The sequence below is a fragment of the Palaemon carinicauda genome, chromosome 38 (genome assembly GCF_036898095.1).
Source record: "Palaemon carinicauda isolate YSFRI2023 chromosome 38, ASM3689809v2, whole genome shotgun sequence".
NCBI lineage: Eukaryota > Metazoa > Arthropoda > Malacostraca > Decapoda > Palaemonidae > Palaemon > Palaemon carinicauda.
The window spans coordinates 3,838,264-3,856,772 of record NC_090762.1 but is presented as its reverse complement, the minus strand read 5'-3'; the positions used below and the strand labels follow the sequence as shown (position 1 = coordinate 3,856,772).

Here is an 18,509-nt window from a genome sequence, read left to right as displayed (position 1 = left end):
CCATCTAATTACTTGCCTTACTGCTTTAATAAGCGTGTTCTCGAGGTATCATTCCAGTGTTTAACTCATTATCATGTTGCATTACCTTTAAGATATAGGGACCCTGATCAAGCACTATATACACTATCCAACATTGTTAATCGAATTGTGTATAACTCAAACACGAACATATTTTATGCCCTTGCAAATGAATCTATTACCTCTGTGATCTCTGTCTGTATTTCACACTGGACCACATAAATAGGGTAATGTTTCTCCCATGTGATATCAAACAAGATCTTACTTTCAGTCTCATTTTGTTTTCCATTTTAGACTAACTTGTACTCTATTCATCTGGAATTTTTCATTTCTAATTTTCTTTCTTTTTATATTGCATTTCAAATTCAATTACATTTCATCCAGGAAACTTTTTAAACGTTATAGAAGCTGTTTGAGCAAAGATCTGGCAGTAATTTTAGTCTTATGGAAGCGTTCTAAACGTTACAGATGTAGTCTACAAAGAACTAGCAGCAATTCTTCTATTTCCACATTCATGTTTCTACACATTTTCCTTCATTCTCTTATTCAATCTCACAGAAAATTCTTGGTCCCAAAATAGAAACTTACAAATACTAACTGGTTGACACTTTTCTTATTTGTCCATTCTTTTGCATGAATTATTCGTTCTCCAATAAACAAACACTTTTTTAATCACATTTATCCATAATAGTCTTAATATCTGCTTTCATTTTATTCCAACTATAATCAATTGAGCATCCTACCAATAACTTTACTCCTTCAAAAGTATTTATTTTATGGGACAACTATTCTACAGTAATACTCTTGCTGTCATCTCTATATATGTAAGCTATTTGAATATTTTCGCTCTTCAATTACATCTTCTTACCTCCCTCAACAGCAAATGACACAGGGCTGATAATTGATAGAAATCGGCATTTTTCTCAAATAGTTTTTTTTAAATCTTATGAGATTAAAGTAACGATATCCAAATAAAATCTTTCTGGTGACCTGCGTTCCTAATTCTCACCACCTGCTTGCCTTAGTACTTTGTCCCTTCTCATTTCTACGTTATCATTATTATTATTATTATTATTATTATTATTATTATTATTATTATTATTATTATTTAGAGGAGGAGTGGAAGTTCGTAAAAGATAATTTTGTTGGAATTGCAAGTGATGTGTGTGGCAAGAAGTTTGTTGAAGGCAGCATGAGGAAGGGCAGTGAATGGTGGAATGAAGGAGTGAAGGTAAAAGTGGAAAAGAAAAAGAGGGCTTTTGAAGAATGGCTGCAGAGTAATAGTGTAGAGAAGTATGAAAGATATAGAGAGAAAAATGTGGAAGTAAAGCGCAAGGTAAGTGAGGCAAAGAGGGCAGCTGACCTGAGGTGGGGTCAGGGATTGGGTCATTCATATGAAGAGAATAAGAAGTAGTTTTGGAAAGAAGTGAAGAGAGTAAGGAAGGCTGGTTCAAGAATTGAAGAGATAGTGAAAGATGGAAATGGAAGGCTGTTAAAAGGAGAGGAGGCAAGGAAAAGGTGGGCAGAATATTTTGAAAGTTTACTGAATGTTGAGGATGATGGGGAGGCAGATATAATTGCTGTTGCAGGTGTTGAGGTGCTGGTGATGGGAGACGAGAATGAGAGAGTGATTACAAGAGAGGAAGTGAGGAGAGCACTAGATGAAACGAGAGTAGGAAAAGCATCTGGTATGGATGGTGTGAGAGCTGAGTTGTTGAAGGAAGGGGGTGTGACTGTACTTGAATGGTTGGTGAGATTGTTTAATATGTTTTGTGTTGTCAATAGTATCAGTAGATTGGGTTTGTGCGTGTATTGTACCACTATATAAGGGTAAGGGAGATGTGCATGAGTGTTGGAATTCAAGGGGTATTAGTTTGTAGAGTGTAGTTGGAAAAGTGTATGGTAGAGTACTGATTAATAGGATTAAGGATAAAACAGAGAATGCAATCTTAGAAGTACAGGGTGGTTTTAGAAGAGGTAGGGGTTGTATGAATCAGATTTTTACAGTTAGGCAGATATGCGAGAAATATTTAGCAAAAGGTAAGGTGGTGTATGCTGCGTTTTGGATCTGGAGAAAGCGTATGATAGAGTTGATGGGGAAGCAATGTGGAATGTGATGAGGTTATATGGAGTTGGTGGAAGGTTGTTGAAAGCAGTGAAAAGATTCTACAAAGGTAGTAAAGCATGTGTTAGGATAGGAAATGAAGTGAGCGATTGGTTTCCGGTAAGAGTGGGGCTGAGACAGGGATGTGTGATGTTACTGTGGTTGTTTAACTTGTATGTTGGAGTGGTGAGAGAGGTGAATGCTTGAGTGCTTGGACTAGGATTGAAACTGGTAGACGAGAATGACCATGAAGAGGAGGTAAATCAGTTTTTGTTTGCGAATGATACTGTATTGGTTGCAGACGAGGAAGAGAAGCTTGGCCGATTAGTGACAGAATTTGGAAGGGTGTGTGAGAGAAGGAAGTTGAGAGGTAATGTGGGTAAGAGTAAGGTTATGAAATGTACGAGAAGGGAAGGTGTTGCGAGGTTGAATGTCATGTTGAATGGAGAGTTACTTGAGGAAGTAGATCAGTTTAAGTACTTGGGGTCTGTTGTTGCAGCAAATGGTGGAGTGGAAGCAGATGTACGTCAGAGAGGGAATGAAGGATGCAAAGTGTTGGGGCCAGTTAGGGGAGTAGTAAAAAATAGAGGGTTGGCCAAGAATGTAAAGAGAGTTCTGTATGAGAAAGTGATTGTACCAATTGTGATGTATGGATAGGAGTTGTGGGGATTTAAAGTGACGGAGAGACAGAAATTGAATGTGTTTGAGATGAAATGTCTAAGGAGTATGGCTGGTGTATCTCGAGTAGATAGGGTTAGGAACGAAGTAGTGAGGGTGAGAACGTGTGTAAGAAATGAGTTAACAGCTAGAGTGGATGTGAATGTGTGGAGGTGGTTTGACCATGTTGAGAGAATGGAAAGTGGCTGTCTGCTAAAGAAGGTGATGAATGCAAGAGTTGATGGGAGAAGTACAAGAGGAAGGCCAAGGTTTGGGTGGATGGATGGAGTGAAGAAAGCTTTGGGTGATAGGAGGATAGATGTGCGAGGGGCAAGAGAGCATGCTAGAAATAGGAATGAATGGCGAGCGATTGTGACACAGTTCCAGTAGGCTCTGCTGCTTCCTGTGGTGCCTTGGAAGACCGCAGAGGTAGGGGCAGTAGGGGATTCAGCGTTATGAAGCTTCATCTGTGGTATATAACGGGGGAGGGTGGGCTGTGTCACCCTAGCAGTACCAGCCGAACTCGGTTGAGTCCCTTGTCAGTCTGGGAGGAACGAAGAGATGAGAGGTCCCCTTTTTTTTTTAATTTGTTGGGATATGTATGTATGTAACTTTGCTTCTTATTTAGGTACTTTTCCTTTAGTTAATTCATTACAAAAACTACTTTTTCTTTGCCTTTCGTATGAGTTACAATGCCCAAAAGGCTATACACTACAGTACCAAACTTTATTCAACGAACTATACACATGCACTCATTAACCTTGCACAAATCAACTTAATACAGACACTGTATATCAAACCACGTAACTAGGACACATAGCACCTATGTTATACGATACTAGGCCTTCTCCTAAATCTTAGTTTATCTTCCATTCCAAACTACTTGACAAGGTTTCAGAATTTATTCCACACTTCATCCGATGTTTCTTCATCTACCACATACCGTACATTATTTGCATCTCTCTCTCTCTCTCTCTCTCTCTCTCTCTCTCTCTCTCTCTCTCTCTCTCTCTCTCAACATGGACGAATCTTGCCCTCACTACAAGCTCAAATATAATACTCTTAATGTTACTATGTCTGTCATTCCAATCATCATCCTGAAACATTCGACCTCTTATTTCTCATCTCCTCTGCAATTGCATGGTGGTCTGCTTTTCTTTAGTTTATCGATTGCATCCATAATCAAGTATTTATTCCCAAGAAGAGTTCTTCCATTCATTGGCTGTTTCTTCTTTTACCTAATTATTATTATTATTATTATTATTATTATTATTATTATTATTATTATTATTATTGTTATTATTATTATTATTATTATTACTTGCTAACCTACAACCCTAGTTGAAAAAGCAGGATGCGATAAGCCCAGGGGCCCCAACAGGGAAAATAGCCCAGTGAGGAGAGGAAACAGGGAAAAATAAAATACTTTAAGAACAGTAACAACAATAAAATAAATATTTCCAATATAAACTATAAGAATTTTAACAAAACAAAACAAGACAAAGAGAAATTAGATAGAATATAGTGCCCGAGTGTATCCTCAAGTAAGAGGAACTTGACCCAATATATGGTCTTTCAGACTTTATTTTTTCTTTACCAACACTCAACCAGTCCTTGTAAATTATTATCGGAACTCTCTCTCCTACTTCAAACATTAGACATTGAAACACTTACTCTCATTTATTCACGTGTATTCACATTATGTTCAATGTCCACTTCCTTTCTCCCTAAAGTGAAATATGTCTGTCCAGTTCTTTAACCACTTGACACATTCTCTAGCTAGGCCTATGGTAGGCCCAGGAAATCTCTGCACCAGTACCTATCAAGAAACTATTTTACAATCTATTTGTTACAAGTGCAGTAATTCTGCCATCTCTTTCTTGCAATGCTTATAGGAATAAATCCATTTTTTACCATCCAAATGTACTTCACATCACCGTTTTCTTCATGTGTAGTATCTCACACTTGCAGCCTATCTCAGTATTGGTACTATGGCAATTATTATTATTATTATTATTATTATTATTATTATTAATTGCTAAGCTACAACCCTAGTTGGAAAAGCAGGATGCTATAAGCCCTTGTGGGCCCAACAGAGAAAATAGCTCAGTGAGGAAAGGAAACAAGGGACAATAAAATTTTTCAAGAACAGTAACATTGAAATAAATATTTTCTATATAAACTATGAAAAATAACAAAACAAGAGGAAAAGAAATTAAATAGTGTGCCAGAGTGTACCCTCAAGCAAGAGAACTCTTTTGAGATAAAAGGTAATTAACCCAGTTCTTGATAAACTTCTAGTATTTTTCTCATACTTTGGAAACACCTACCATTGTCTTCACTCTAAATATGTATAAGAGAGTCTGTCCATCTAATTTCTCGACATGCTAATTTAATGAGTATCTTAACCCATTATCAGGGCTGCCTTTTTTTTTTTTTTTTTTTTTGCATTACTTTCAAAATACAGGGACCTTTATCAAGCACTATATACTCTATCCAGCGTTGTTAATTAAACGGTATATAACTTATACACAAATATTTTTTATGCTCTTGCAAATTGACATATTACTAATGCTACCTCTCTAATAAATTTCAGTGTTACCTCGGTCTCTATCGTACACTAAACCACATAATTAACATGTGATATTATACAAGACGTTACATTGTCTCCTTTCATTTCGGAATCAACATGATATCTATCTATAATGTTACTTGACACTTTTCTCTTTTTTCTATATTGCACTCCAAATTCAGTAACTTTTCCATTTCCTTATATTTCCACAATCATATTTTACACTTTCTCATTCACAGTTTCCTTTAATCTCACAGAAGATTCTTGGTCTCACACAAGAACTTATAAATACTAAATGGTTGACACTTATTTCTGTCTCTCCATCCTTTCACATGAATTATTGCTTCTCCTATACATGGTCTTTTTATCAAATTCATCTGAAATAGTCTTGATGTCTGCTTTCATTTATTTAAACCTTTTAGCCATGGTAAGTAGCTCTTCTAGAAAAAGGACACTCCAAAATCAAACCATTGTTCTCTAGTCTTGGGTAGGGCCATAGCCTCTGTACTATGGTCTTCCACTGTCTTGGGTCAGAGTTCTCTTGTTTGAGGGTACAATCGGACACACAATTCTATCTAATTTCTCTTCCACTGTTTTGTTAAATTGTTATAGTTTATATATGAAATATCTATTTTACTGTTGTTATTGTTTTTAAAATATTTGATTTTTCCTTGTTTCCTTTCCTCACTGGGCTATTTTCCCTGTTGGGGCCCCTGGGCTTAAAGCATCCTGCTTTTCCAACTATGGTTGTAGCTTAGCAAGTAATAATAATAATAATAATAATAATAATAATAATAATAATAATAATAATATAGTACTGTCATCTCAGGATGCCAGAAAACCTAAAATCAATCAATCAATCAATAGTTTCAAATATCAACTAGTGACCTCCCTTAACAGCACATGACCCAGAGCCTATCACTAGTAGACTCCAATATTCCCCCCCCCCCCGACTAATTCTTGCTATATCTGGCGATATACTGAAGCAAGCTTGTTAAAGTCTAGCTTCTCAATGTCTGTCTATCTGTTGCCTTGGCACGTTGCCCTTTCCCTTATGTTGTATGCTCTATTAGTGTTATTCATTTACTTTTCCTTTTAGTTTATTATAAACAATAAATTTCCTTTACATTTCCTTAGAGCTATAAGGACTAGAATCAAATAAGCATTATACTTTACAGTACCGAGTTTTATTCCATGAACTATCTACTTGCACTCATTAACCTTGCACAAATCAACTTAATACGGACAGTACGACAAAGTATATAAATAACCCTTGTGTAATGCTATGCCAGACATTCCTTTCAGTCTTGCTTCATTTTCCATTCTAAACTCTACTTGAATTTCCTTTAAAATATGTTTTCATACACTTGCTAATTTTATAACCCCTGTCTCTCTCTCTCTCTCTCTCTCTCTCTCTCTCTCTCTCTCTCTCTCTCTCTCTCTCTCTCTCTCTCTCTCTCTCTCTCTCTCTCTCTCTCTCATATTCCATTCTTCCACATGAATCATAACACTCTTATTCTTCACAATTTTCCCTGTGTCTACATTCATCTCTCATAAACCAAATTCAATTGCTTATTTTCCCACCAGTGATTGATCCTTATCACCTTTACATACTGCATTCATTAAGTATTTATTCACAGAGGGAGTTCTATCTCTTCCTGTTCTCTTCAATCAAGCAACTGACTTCATTTAGTTCTCTTGTTTAAATCACTTTCTTGCAAGGAACTTGACCATTCTGACCAAAGTTACTCTCAAAACATACGTTCCTTCAGACTCAAGTTTCTCACATGACCAACATTCAACATTTCCCTTTTCAATCACCTGTTTGCAGAGGTTGATCTCCTACAAATAAATTAAAACTCTAATTAACCTTCCCTCCATTCTTCTCTAATCACATCATCATCCAATTAGTGTTCTTCCTTCGTTTCATTTCCAGGCAACTTCAACATTACTTCGTCCATTTTTTTGTAGTAAATAAAAATTGACACAGTTCTAGATACAGCTAATAATATTCTGAAACATTTACCACCGACTTCACCCTAAATATAAGTTCACTCTGGCACACTATTCTATCTTATTTCTCTTCCTCTTGTTTTGTTAAAGTTTTTTTATAGTTTATACGAGATATTTGTTTTAAGACATTTTATTTTTTTTTTCTTGTTTCCTTTCGTCACTGGGCTATTTTCTGTGCTGGAGCCCTTGGGCCTATAGCATCCTGCTAGGGTTGTAGCTTAGCAAATAATGATGATGATAATAATAATAATAATAATAATAATAATAATAATAATAATAATAATAATAGGGTTCTGTTCCTCATGTCTTCTCAGAGTATAGGGTTCTAGTAGTTAATGATAAAGACTGCTTTCATTACATTGTTTTTAGGATATAGGGACCCAAATATATTTTTTGGGCTCAAGCCATGGCGTCCTGATGGAAGGTTCCTGTTTGGTAGCTTCCTTGGGTATAAGACTACTAAGATATTCCCAGAGAATTTAACCACAGGTTATCACAGAATTCTAACTTCTGGAGCGAGTATCTCAAAGGTTTCCCTTTAAGACATCGTAATACAACAGGGGACACGCATGTCTGATCGTGCCACATAGCTATCTCCACCCCGAACAGAGTTAATGCTTCGGTGTGTAAGGACTGAGAATAGCTGGGAGCCGTTCCACAGCTAATCTCACTCGTGGCTACTACTGATACTCGAGACGTAAACAAACGGACGCCATTGCTCTAATGACGTCACGCGCGTCTTTATCCTTTGTTTAGTAGCTGCCCTACTTAGACGGATTTTCCCTTGTGTTAACTTTATCGCTTTGCATCTTCGCTATGTCGTTACCTTCAGCCTCGCCTTCTTCTGGAAAGTTGAGTACAAGGTTCCAGTATTGTTTAATTAAGCTCTGGCCGTAAAGTAAATATTATTTTGCGAAATAATTGATGTTTTGTGGCAGAGCTGTGCCTCTACCGGACCCGCCATTTTATGGCGTCGTTGTTGTTTTGCATGTCTTATTTAGTTAGCCACAACAACGCTTCCGGCATTATATACTAATCGAATACATTAGTTTATTTAGTCTTCATAGCTAGGAACTTTTATATCGTGTTTAGACGCTTTTTATCGGTCATCGATTGACCTCATACCAGTCGGCTACTATAGCCCCCAGGCCAGGAGCCTACATACAAGTGTTCATGCATGATTTATTAGTGATCCTAGACTAAGTTATGAAGATAGTGGCATTATTATTTTACAATACTTTTGACTAGTGATGCAAATGTTTTCGCCTTCAGGGACCATATAGGGGATAGGCTAGTCAGTGACTCTTTCTAGCCTAACCTAACCTTAGGACCCCTATATGCTTCCTTCATCCCCTGCCTTGGCATTCCCTCTATTTAGCCTTGATCCCTTTTCTGAGTAAAGGGATTAATTGTCTAATAGAGTATATATATCGCCTCTCAGTCCTCCCTAAAGGAATGAACCCCCTTTAGGATTGCGTCTGAGAGTGAGGTTAGGCTAGCCTACCTCTATGGCTAGGATAGTCTATGACTTTCCTGCGATAGCGATATGTCTTCTTCCTTGCCTAGTTCAGGACTTTTAGCCCTGCTCTAGGTCGGGTTAGGAAGGTTTCTCTGTTCCATGCTGAAACTGTACTCTTGCACCGTTTTAGCCGATCAGCCTGATCTTAGGTTAGGGAGTGTCCTCCCTTCCCTTAGTGGCCGCTCTGGTACAGAAACCCTTCCTGGGAAGACCTCTCTCTTCTCCCTCCCCACCTATCTCTTGTATAGCCTAGCCTATGCTTAGGTTAGTTTATACTCATCTGTCCCCTGTCCTACAAATCCTCCTTAGGGTGGATGAGTAGGGCTACCCGAGCTTCCCTGTGCTGTCCGCTCTGGTACATATACCTTCATAGTGTCCTATAAGGTTAGTTACTAGTGTAGTTCTGCATAGGGGAGTCTCCCCCCCCCCCCCTCTTGGGTGTTCCCTAGTCCTGCTCCCGGTCCCTAGTGACCCCTGCTTATGGATGCTAGAGCCTGTCTCTATCATGGGTACACCCTCTCAGGGAGGGGGAGGGATGTCTGGAACCCTGACGGTACTTCCTGCATCCTTTCCCCCCTCCCCCTGTCTCTCTATCTATCCGGGTGCCGGTCTCTTGCCGCCTCTACTGTCGGCAATACCTGCCTCCCTCTTGGTGACTTCCCTACCCTTGCCGCCAGCCCCCCGTGTACCGAGGGACTGCCGGCTGCCGCCGGCTACTACCGGCGGCTCTCCTACTCCTATCTACTCGTCCGCTTGCCGGTCGATCTCCGGAGTGCCGGCATATACTGCCGGCAACCCGATACTACCTGTACCATCCTTACCCCAGTCACCAACCTGGCATCCTCCGGCTGCCGGAGCCGCCGCTCCCTGCCGGCGTGCCGCCGTTGTGCCGGCGGCCGCCATCCTGGTATCTAACTGACTTTGAAAATTGTCTGTTCTAGTGCCAGAATCTATGCTGGAGCGAGCTCCGGCATGCCGGCGGCTTGCCGGATGCCCCGGAGGCGTCAAGAATACTTGCACCCCCTTACTGTAGCTATCATAAGACTAAGATAGCCCTACATAGCAAATAGATAAGCTGCTTTGCTTTTAAGATCAGTACCTAGTACTGCTCTATTAGTGATCATGCTGTCTCTTTGCATTCTTCTAATTCCAGCATGCTATGTGCATCTTAGCACGGCTGGTTGCCAGAAGCAGTTACCTTTAATGAGGCCTTCTGGCTCTTAACTGGGAACCGAATGAATTCGATCCCAACCTTGTCCTTGGCTTTCCATGGAGTTCCAATATAATGGGAATCCTAGGAAACTATATCCAATGATCTCGGTCATTTGGATTATCCCAGGACCAAGCTTATGGTAACCAGCCGGGCGAGATGCATGGAGCGTGTTCTCCTTTACTGTTTCATTCTCTATGCATCACACCTTCTTTAAGTTAAAATTAATGATTAATATTAACTTAGTTTAAGAGCCATTCCTATGACTCCCCCATACTCATTTTCTCTTTCTTCCACAGGAGGAGCAGATGAAGTGTGACTTCGCCTTCTGCGCTGTGAAACGCCCGCAGTTTTACGGGCATACGGCTTGCAGGACTCACGCCCCTTGTGCAGACAAGAAAGGGGATTTGAAGTTCTGGAATCCACTGGATTGTACGGTCTGCCAGGCCTACCTAGTTGAGGCCTTCCATAACCCTCCCTCAGCGGAGGTTAGAGACATTGCTCGTGAAAAGCTGCGCAAGTGGGTGCGTGGCTTTCAGAGAAATGCTACTGGACCGTACCTGGCCACCGAAGAACTGAGGTCCCTGTTGTTCCCTAAGGCCTCCCCTGACTCAGTGGTTCCAAAAGAAGCAATCCCCACTGTCCAAATTACGGTGGAACCTGATGTGGTCATGGCTCAGTCCATGCACGAGTGTCGTTTAGATTCCGAGGATGATGAACAGATCTCAGACGTCTCGGAAGACACGGAGAAGACGCTTATGGCTCAAGGAGCCGAAGAGGACGAAGACAAGGTGGAATACACCGAATCGGAGCTTGGAGCTGCTCCCTCGTCCATCCCTCCGCCTACTCCTACACCGACGGAAATGTCCATTCCGTCTACCTCCTCGACCCCGGATCCTTCCTCTTCTACCCAAGAACTGATCCAGCTGATTAGAGCTGTCATGGACGACAGACTGAAGGAGAACCAGGAGTCCATCAGGTCAATGATTGGATCCAGAGAACCGAAGAAGATTTCGGTCAAGGATCTCCCAGCTTGCTCTCATGCCAACCCGTGGAGGTATGCAGAGCATATGGTTATTGCGACCGGCAGGATCTTTGTTAGTGACAAGATCGGCACGGTCCCGTTGGAAGATGTGGAGTTCTTCCCAAGCTTCGAGGCCTACCCGGACTGTTACGTCCGGCTTCGTTCCGAACCTGCCTCGAAGGAGGAGACCGAACCTAAAGAAGAGATAGTGTTCGATCTCGCAAAGGCCCAGGCTATGCTAGCCTCCGCATTTAAGAGCAGGGGCTTTACCTGCTCTAAGCTTCCTGCCTTGAGCAAGAAGCATCCTACATATGTCGCACCTGACACTGCGGTTCTTCCTTTCTTGGAAAAGGCCTTAGCTGCATGCCTTAAAGCGGCGGAAGAAGGAAAACCCTGCCCTGCACTGGAGGAGTGCAGACCCTTCTCCATCGTGACACCCCCTGACACTAGACAATGGAAAGATGTTCAACATACTTTCGTCGTGGGTAGGCTCGATCCTGACGTCGCCGGACGTCAGTTTAATGAAGACCTCCCTAAGCTCAATGATCACCTCCTTCGCCGGGAACAAGACACGAAGGAGAGGCTTGCGGCATCTCTTTCTCATCAAGTCCAACTTGAAGTTATGGCCTGTGACACAAGAGTACCTGATCACTACATGGTACTAGCCAAATCCCACTTACTTACAGTAATGAAGGACTTGTACCATTTCATAAAGGCTCGTAGAGCCTGTCGTGAATTCGTGTTTGTCGGTGCCACCGTGAAACACGAACCCCGGAGGCTGATTTCCTCCAACATCTGGGGAAAGCACCTGTTTCCTTCTGACCTTGTCAAGGAAATAACTGACAGAGCCGCCACGGAGAATAGGAACCTTCTCCACAAGTGGGGCATGTCCAGAAAAAGGAAAACCTCTCAGGACGATGGACCTCAGCCTAAGAGGAAACCTCAGAAGCCAAAACCCCAGCAACGTCAACAACGACGTCAGTTTCCGGGACCCGCTACCTCCCAAGTGGTTGCCCAACCACAGCAGACCTTTCAATTGGTCCCCCAACCGGTGTTGTCACAGTCACTGGTCTTCACCCCTGCCTTTGAGCAGCCATCCACTACCTTTCATGCCAGAGGTAGAGGCTCGTCCAGGGGTGCAAGCAGAGACGCCTCTCGTCGTCCCTCCAGAGGTAGAGGAGGAAAGGGAGCTAGCGGCCGAGGCAACAAGTCCTCGGGACACCAGAAGCAATGAAGTGCTTCCGGTGGGAGGAAGACTCCGCCAATTCCAGGATCGTTGGACCTTCGATCCCTGGGCACACAGCATCATCAAGAACGGTCTAGGCTGGAGTTGGGTGCAACCACCCCCAATCTTCCAGCGGTTCTTTCAACAATCGACCCCCATTCTGGAAGAATATGTTCTAGACCTCTTGAACAAGAAGGTGATAAGGAAGGTAAAGTCCACCAGGTTCCAAGGGAGACTGTTTTGCGTTCCCAAGAAGGACTCAGACAAGCTCAGAGTCATTCTGGACTTATCCCCCCTCAACAAGTTCATAGAGAACAACAAATTCAAGATGCTGACGCTTCAACAAATAAGGACCCTTCTGCCTCAAGGTTCCTACACGGTCTCTATAGACCTGGCGGATGCCTATTGGCACATTTCAATGAACCATCATGCTTCCTCCTACCTAGGATTTCGACTCCAAAGAAAAAGCTACGCCTTCCGGGCCATGCCATTCGGCCTCAATGTGGCCCCTCGGATCTTCACAAAGCTGGCGGATGCCATAGTACAACAGCTCCGCCTAAGAAACGTCCAGGTGATGGCCTACCTCGACGACTGGCTAGTCTGGGCTCCATCGCCCGAAGAGTGTGCAAAGTCTTGCGCCGAAGTTACCCAGTACCTAGAACACCTGGGATTCAAGATCAACGAGAAGAAATCTCGCCTCTCTCCAGCTCAGAAGTTTCAGTGGCTGGGAATCCACTGGAATCTTCAGTCACACCGCCTTTCCATCCCCCAGAAGAAAAGGAAGGAAATAGCAGGGTCTGTCAAGCGACTACTGAAATCCAAACGCATTTCAAGACGACAGCAGGAACGAGTTCTAGGCTCTCTACAATTCGCCTCAGTGACAAACCCAGTGCTTCGTGCACAGCTAAAGGATGCCGCGGGAGTCTGGAGACGATCGGCATCCATCGCTCGAAGAGACCTCAAGAGACGGCTTCCAAACAGACTTCGACGCCTCCTAAAGCCGTGGTCGGAAGCAAAGGCCCTGAAAAGGTCCATTCCTCTCCAACACCCTCCTCCATCACTCAACATCCACACGGATGCCTCACTGGAGGGCTGGGGAGGTCACTCCCACCTGAAACAAGCTCAAGGGACCTGGTCTCCACTATTCAAGACGTTCCACATAAACATCTTGGAGGCCATGGCGGTCCTTCTTACTCTGAAGAAGTTATCCCCGCCGCCCTCGATCCACATCCGTCTAACCCTAGACAACTCGGTGGTAGTTCGTTGTCTCAATCGCCAAGGCTCAAGATCGCCCCAGATAAATCAGGTGCTTCTCCCAATCTTCCGTCTGGCGGAGAAGAAGAAGTGGCACCTGTCTGCAGTTCACCTACAAGGATTCCGCAACGTGACAGCGGATGCTCTATCTCGGACAAACCCGATAGAGTCGGAATGGTCTCTAGACGCAAGATCATTCTCCTTCATCTCTCATCAAGTCCCAGAACTTCAGATAGATCTCTTTGCAACGAGCGACAACAATCAACTTCCTCTGTACATAGCCCCGTACGAGGACCCCAAAGCAGAAGCGGTGGACGCCATGTCACTGGACTGGAACAGATGGTCCAAGATATACCTGTTCCCTCCCACCAACCTTCTGTTGAAAGTCCTCTCCAAACTGAGAACCTTCAAAGGGACAGCGGCCCTAGTGGCTCCCAAGTGGCCCCGGAGCAACTGGTACCCCCTGGTCCTGGAGCTGCAGCCCAAGCTGATCCCTCTCCCGGGCCCAGTTCTCTCTCAACAAGTACAGAAGTCGACTGTCTTCGCTTCATCATCGAAAATCAAGGACCTTCATCTCATGATTTTCTCTCCCTTGCCGCAAAGAAGAGGTTTGGGATCTCGAAGAAAAGTCTAGACTTCCTAGAGGAATACAAGACCGAATCCACGAGACGGCAATATGAATCATCCTGGAGGAAATGGGTCTCCTTTGTTAAAGCAAAAAATCCTAAAGAAATCACCATTGATTTCTGTATGTCCTTCTTCATTCACCTTCATGGACAAGGATTAGCAGCCAATACGATTTCAACCTGCAAATCGGCTTTGACTAGACCAATTCTATATGCTTTCCAAATTGATCTGTCCAACGACATCTTTAACAAACTGCCAAAAGCATGTGCTCGCCTACGCCCAGCACCCCCTCCGAAACCGATCTCCTGGTCACTAGACAAGGTGCTCCTTTTCGCCTCCAACTTGGACAATGATTCATGCCCCCTCAAGGATCTGACTCAGAAAGTTATATTTTTATTTGCTCTCGCCTCGGGAGCTCGAGTCAGCGAAATAGTGGCATTATCAAGAGAAGAGGGACACATCCTGTTTGCTGATTCAGGAGAAGTGACCCTCTCCCCTGATCCGACGTTTCTCGCCAAAAATGAATTACCCACCAAAAGATGGGGCCCTTGGAGAATATGCCCCCTGAAGGAGGATGTCTCTCTATGTCCAGTAGAGAGTCTCAAGGTCTATCTTCGCAGAACTTCGAACTTTGGTGGAGGCCAACTCTTCAAAGGAGAAACATCGGGCAGCGACCTGTCACTGAAACAATTAAGAGCGAAAATCACCTACTTCATTCGCAGAGCGGATCCGAACAGTACACCCGCTGGTCATGATCCTAGAAAAGTGGCATCTTCTCTGAACTTCTTTCAGAGCATGGACTTTGAGAGCCTTAAAAACTTTACGGGCTGGAAGTCCTCGCGAGTTTTCTTTAAACATTATGCGAAACACGTGCACGAAATCAAACATTTTGTGGTAGCCGCAGGTAGTGTTATGAAACCTGCACCTAACTCTGCGTAGAACAGTGAGTTACTTGGGACTCTAACTCTTCGGGTGCCTATGTTGACCCTCGAGTGATTCATAGTGATGTCTAAAAACACTTAGTGCTTTTATAACTGTTCTTATCCCAGGTGAAATGTCATAGTGTCACACAAGTGCCGCATGCCTTGAGCATGATATGTTGTTTAAAGACTTGCGTTCCTCGAGAACGAGTACCTACTAATCCTGAAATTCCTTTTCAGATTCAAGAGCAAGCCTTTATTTCTATGTACATTATTATTACTGTAAATGAACTTTACTTTTGCTGTAAATTATTTAATTTCTGCACTGTGAAATAAAATTTCTATTTTATTACTTATGCGTCTCTTTCAGCTCCTACTTACTATGAAATACATACTGTCATAGTTTTATTTATTCCTCCTTTCTTATGGTCATGAAGAATTTAAGATGTCTAATCCTAAATTATATTCACCTTGTCTCAGTAAGGTTCCTACACGAATACTTACTTCTGATAATCAGGAGATGAACTCTATACACAGTGCCCAACCACCACTGGCCTACTTCAGAATGTTCCTATACAAATATCAAACATTCTGCTTCATCTCTAAGTTCTTAAAAGTTCTTCTGTCAAGATGAATAGCCCTTCAATACCACTTTGACGTCGGCATAGCCCATGGGAACTTCCTACCAATGGGGGGCAGGATACTTCGTTCCTATGGTTCTTACCTAAGATTACTTTGCTGTTTTGTCAATGCCTAGGCACTTAACTCTGGGGGAAAATCTACCACGATACATTGATTCTCTGGTACTCTTCCATCAGGACGCCATGGCTTGAGCCCAAAAAACGGATTTTGAGCGAAGCGAAAAATCTATTTTTGGGTGAGATAGCCATGGCGTCCTGATGGACCCTCCCTACTACTTCGTTCAGTTTGTTCCCACCCTACACAATTGTATCATGGTGATGGGCAGCAACTGGCGCCAGGATAAAGACGCGCGTGACGTCATTAGAGCAATGGCGTCCGTTTGTTTACGTCTCGAGTATCAGTAGTAGCCACGAGTGAGATTAGCTGTGGAACGGCTCCCAGCTATTCTCAGTCCTTACACACCGAAGCATTAACTCTGTTCGGGGTGGAGATAGCTATGTGGCACGATCAGACATGCGTGTCCCCTGTTGTATTACGATGTCTTAAAGGGAAACCTTTGAGATACTCGCTCCAGAAGTTAGAATTCTGTGATAACCTGTGGTTAAATTCTCTGGGAATATCTTAGTAGTCTTATACCCAAGGAAGCTACCAAACAGGAACCTTCCATCAGGACGCCATGGCTATCTCACCCAAAAATAGATTTTTCGCTTCGCTCAAAATCCGTTTGTTTGAAATTAGATTACTAAATATAATATCAACGCTTTACTAGATATCACATTTCCCCAGTCTGTATTGTACACTAAACCACATAAATGCATATACTGTATGTCACTTGTGATACTATAAAAGACCTTACTTTTTCCATTATAGACTGTAGTTGACAATCATATAGAATTTTTAATTGGCAATTTATATTCCATTCCAAATATAGCTAAAATTTTGACTATTTCCAGAAACATATTTTGCACAGCGTCGTAACTTTTTTCACATGAATTACGGATTTTTCTATACATTCTATTCATCACATTCATGTGTAAATAGGCTGGTTGTCTCGTTATTTAAAGCATAAACAATCATATTTCTTTACTCTCTAATAAGTATAAATTTAATTATATCATTTATGAAATTTGTCATATTTGGATATCATTTTATTCCTATAGCCTACTGGTCAATGAATTTTTTTACCTTGGCAAACAATTACATCATCTTTCCTAGAAACATATCCTATACATAATTCAATTGTTCTCATAAAATCTCTTACAATTTCGTGTCCATATCAGGATTTTTTTAGCAATAAGATATTTATCAGTTTCATTTGGCTAATAAATATGAATCTCATTTTATATGTTTCAAGTTAATGCATTTATAACTCTTCCAGGCCACTGGGCAAATTTGCATTTTTTCCCCATATTCCAGTCCATTTGGGTAATTTGTATATAGCTGATTCCCCTTTTCTATGTTTCAAGTTAATGCATTTATAACTCTTCCAGGCCACTGGGCAAATTTGCATTTTTTCCCCATATTCCAGTCCATTTGGGTAATTTGTATATAGCTAATTCCCATTTTCTATGTTTCAAGTTAATGTATTTATAACTTTTCCAGGCCACTGGGCAAATTTGCTTTTTTTCCCCATATTCCAGTCCATTTGGGTAATTTGTATATAGCTGATTCCCATTTTCTATGTTTCAAGTACATGCATTTATAACTTTTCCAGGCCACTAGGCAAATTTGCTTTTGTTCCCCATATTCCAGTCCATCTGGGTAATTTGTATTTAGCTGATTCCCATTTTCTATGTTTCAAGTACATGCATTTATAACTTTTCCAGGCCACTAGGCAAATTTGCTTTTGTTCCCCATATTCCAGTCCATCTGGGTAATTTGTATATAGCTGATTCCCATTTTCTATGTTTCAAGTACATGCATTTATAACTTTTCCAGGCCACTAGGCAAATTTGTTTTTATTTCCCCATATTCCAGTCCATTTGGGTAATTTGTATATAGCTGGGAATGTAATTTATATATAGCTGATTCCCATTTTTTATGTTTCAAGTACATGCATAACTTTTCAGAAGGGGTTGGAATCTTGGTGCTTCCAGCAGCAGATTGGGGTATACCCGGATGGGTAACACAGCATTGCCTCTCCTCCGGCCGGTATCGGAAGAATTGGCAAGCATCCCTAGACCACCATCAGTGAGGGGTTGCCCCTGGTCGCGCATTCTCCCTGGTACTAAAGGTCTGCAAACCTATCTTAAAAAATTCGGCTACAAAATAGCCGAAGGCAACTCAAGAGGCCAAAATTGACTACTCATTGAACTCTTAAACACCATACTATGCTGTATCTGTGAGAAACCTTCAAATAAAATAAACATGTGAATATATACTTTTATTCTTTGAATACACCCCTTTTCTGTACTTTGTGATTTGAAATGAAACTGGTATTTTAATATTTCTTTTATTTTTCACAGTGAAAAAAAGACTTGAACATAGGAATACAGAGTTGACAGGCAAAATATTTATAAAGCCAAAACAATATGAAAAACAAAAAGATTTAAGGCAAATAATATTCAAGGCAACACTTCAAACACCGAAATGCAAAGTTGACAGGCAAAAAAATTATGACTTTTAAAAGCAAGACTTGAACACTGAAATACACAAAAATTATTTGGACTTTTGCTTTTAAGACTTGAACACTGAAATACACAAAGTTGACATGCCATTTACACA

General features: G+C 41.8%; 1 pseudogene; it reads left to right on the top strand.

Annotated features, from left to right (window-relative positions):
* Positions 1–18,017, top strand: part of LOC137630037 (unconventional myosin-Va-like) — a 173,540-nt pseudogene extending 155,523 nt beyond the window's left edge.
* Positions 18,018–18,509: the final 492 nt, after the last annotated feature.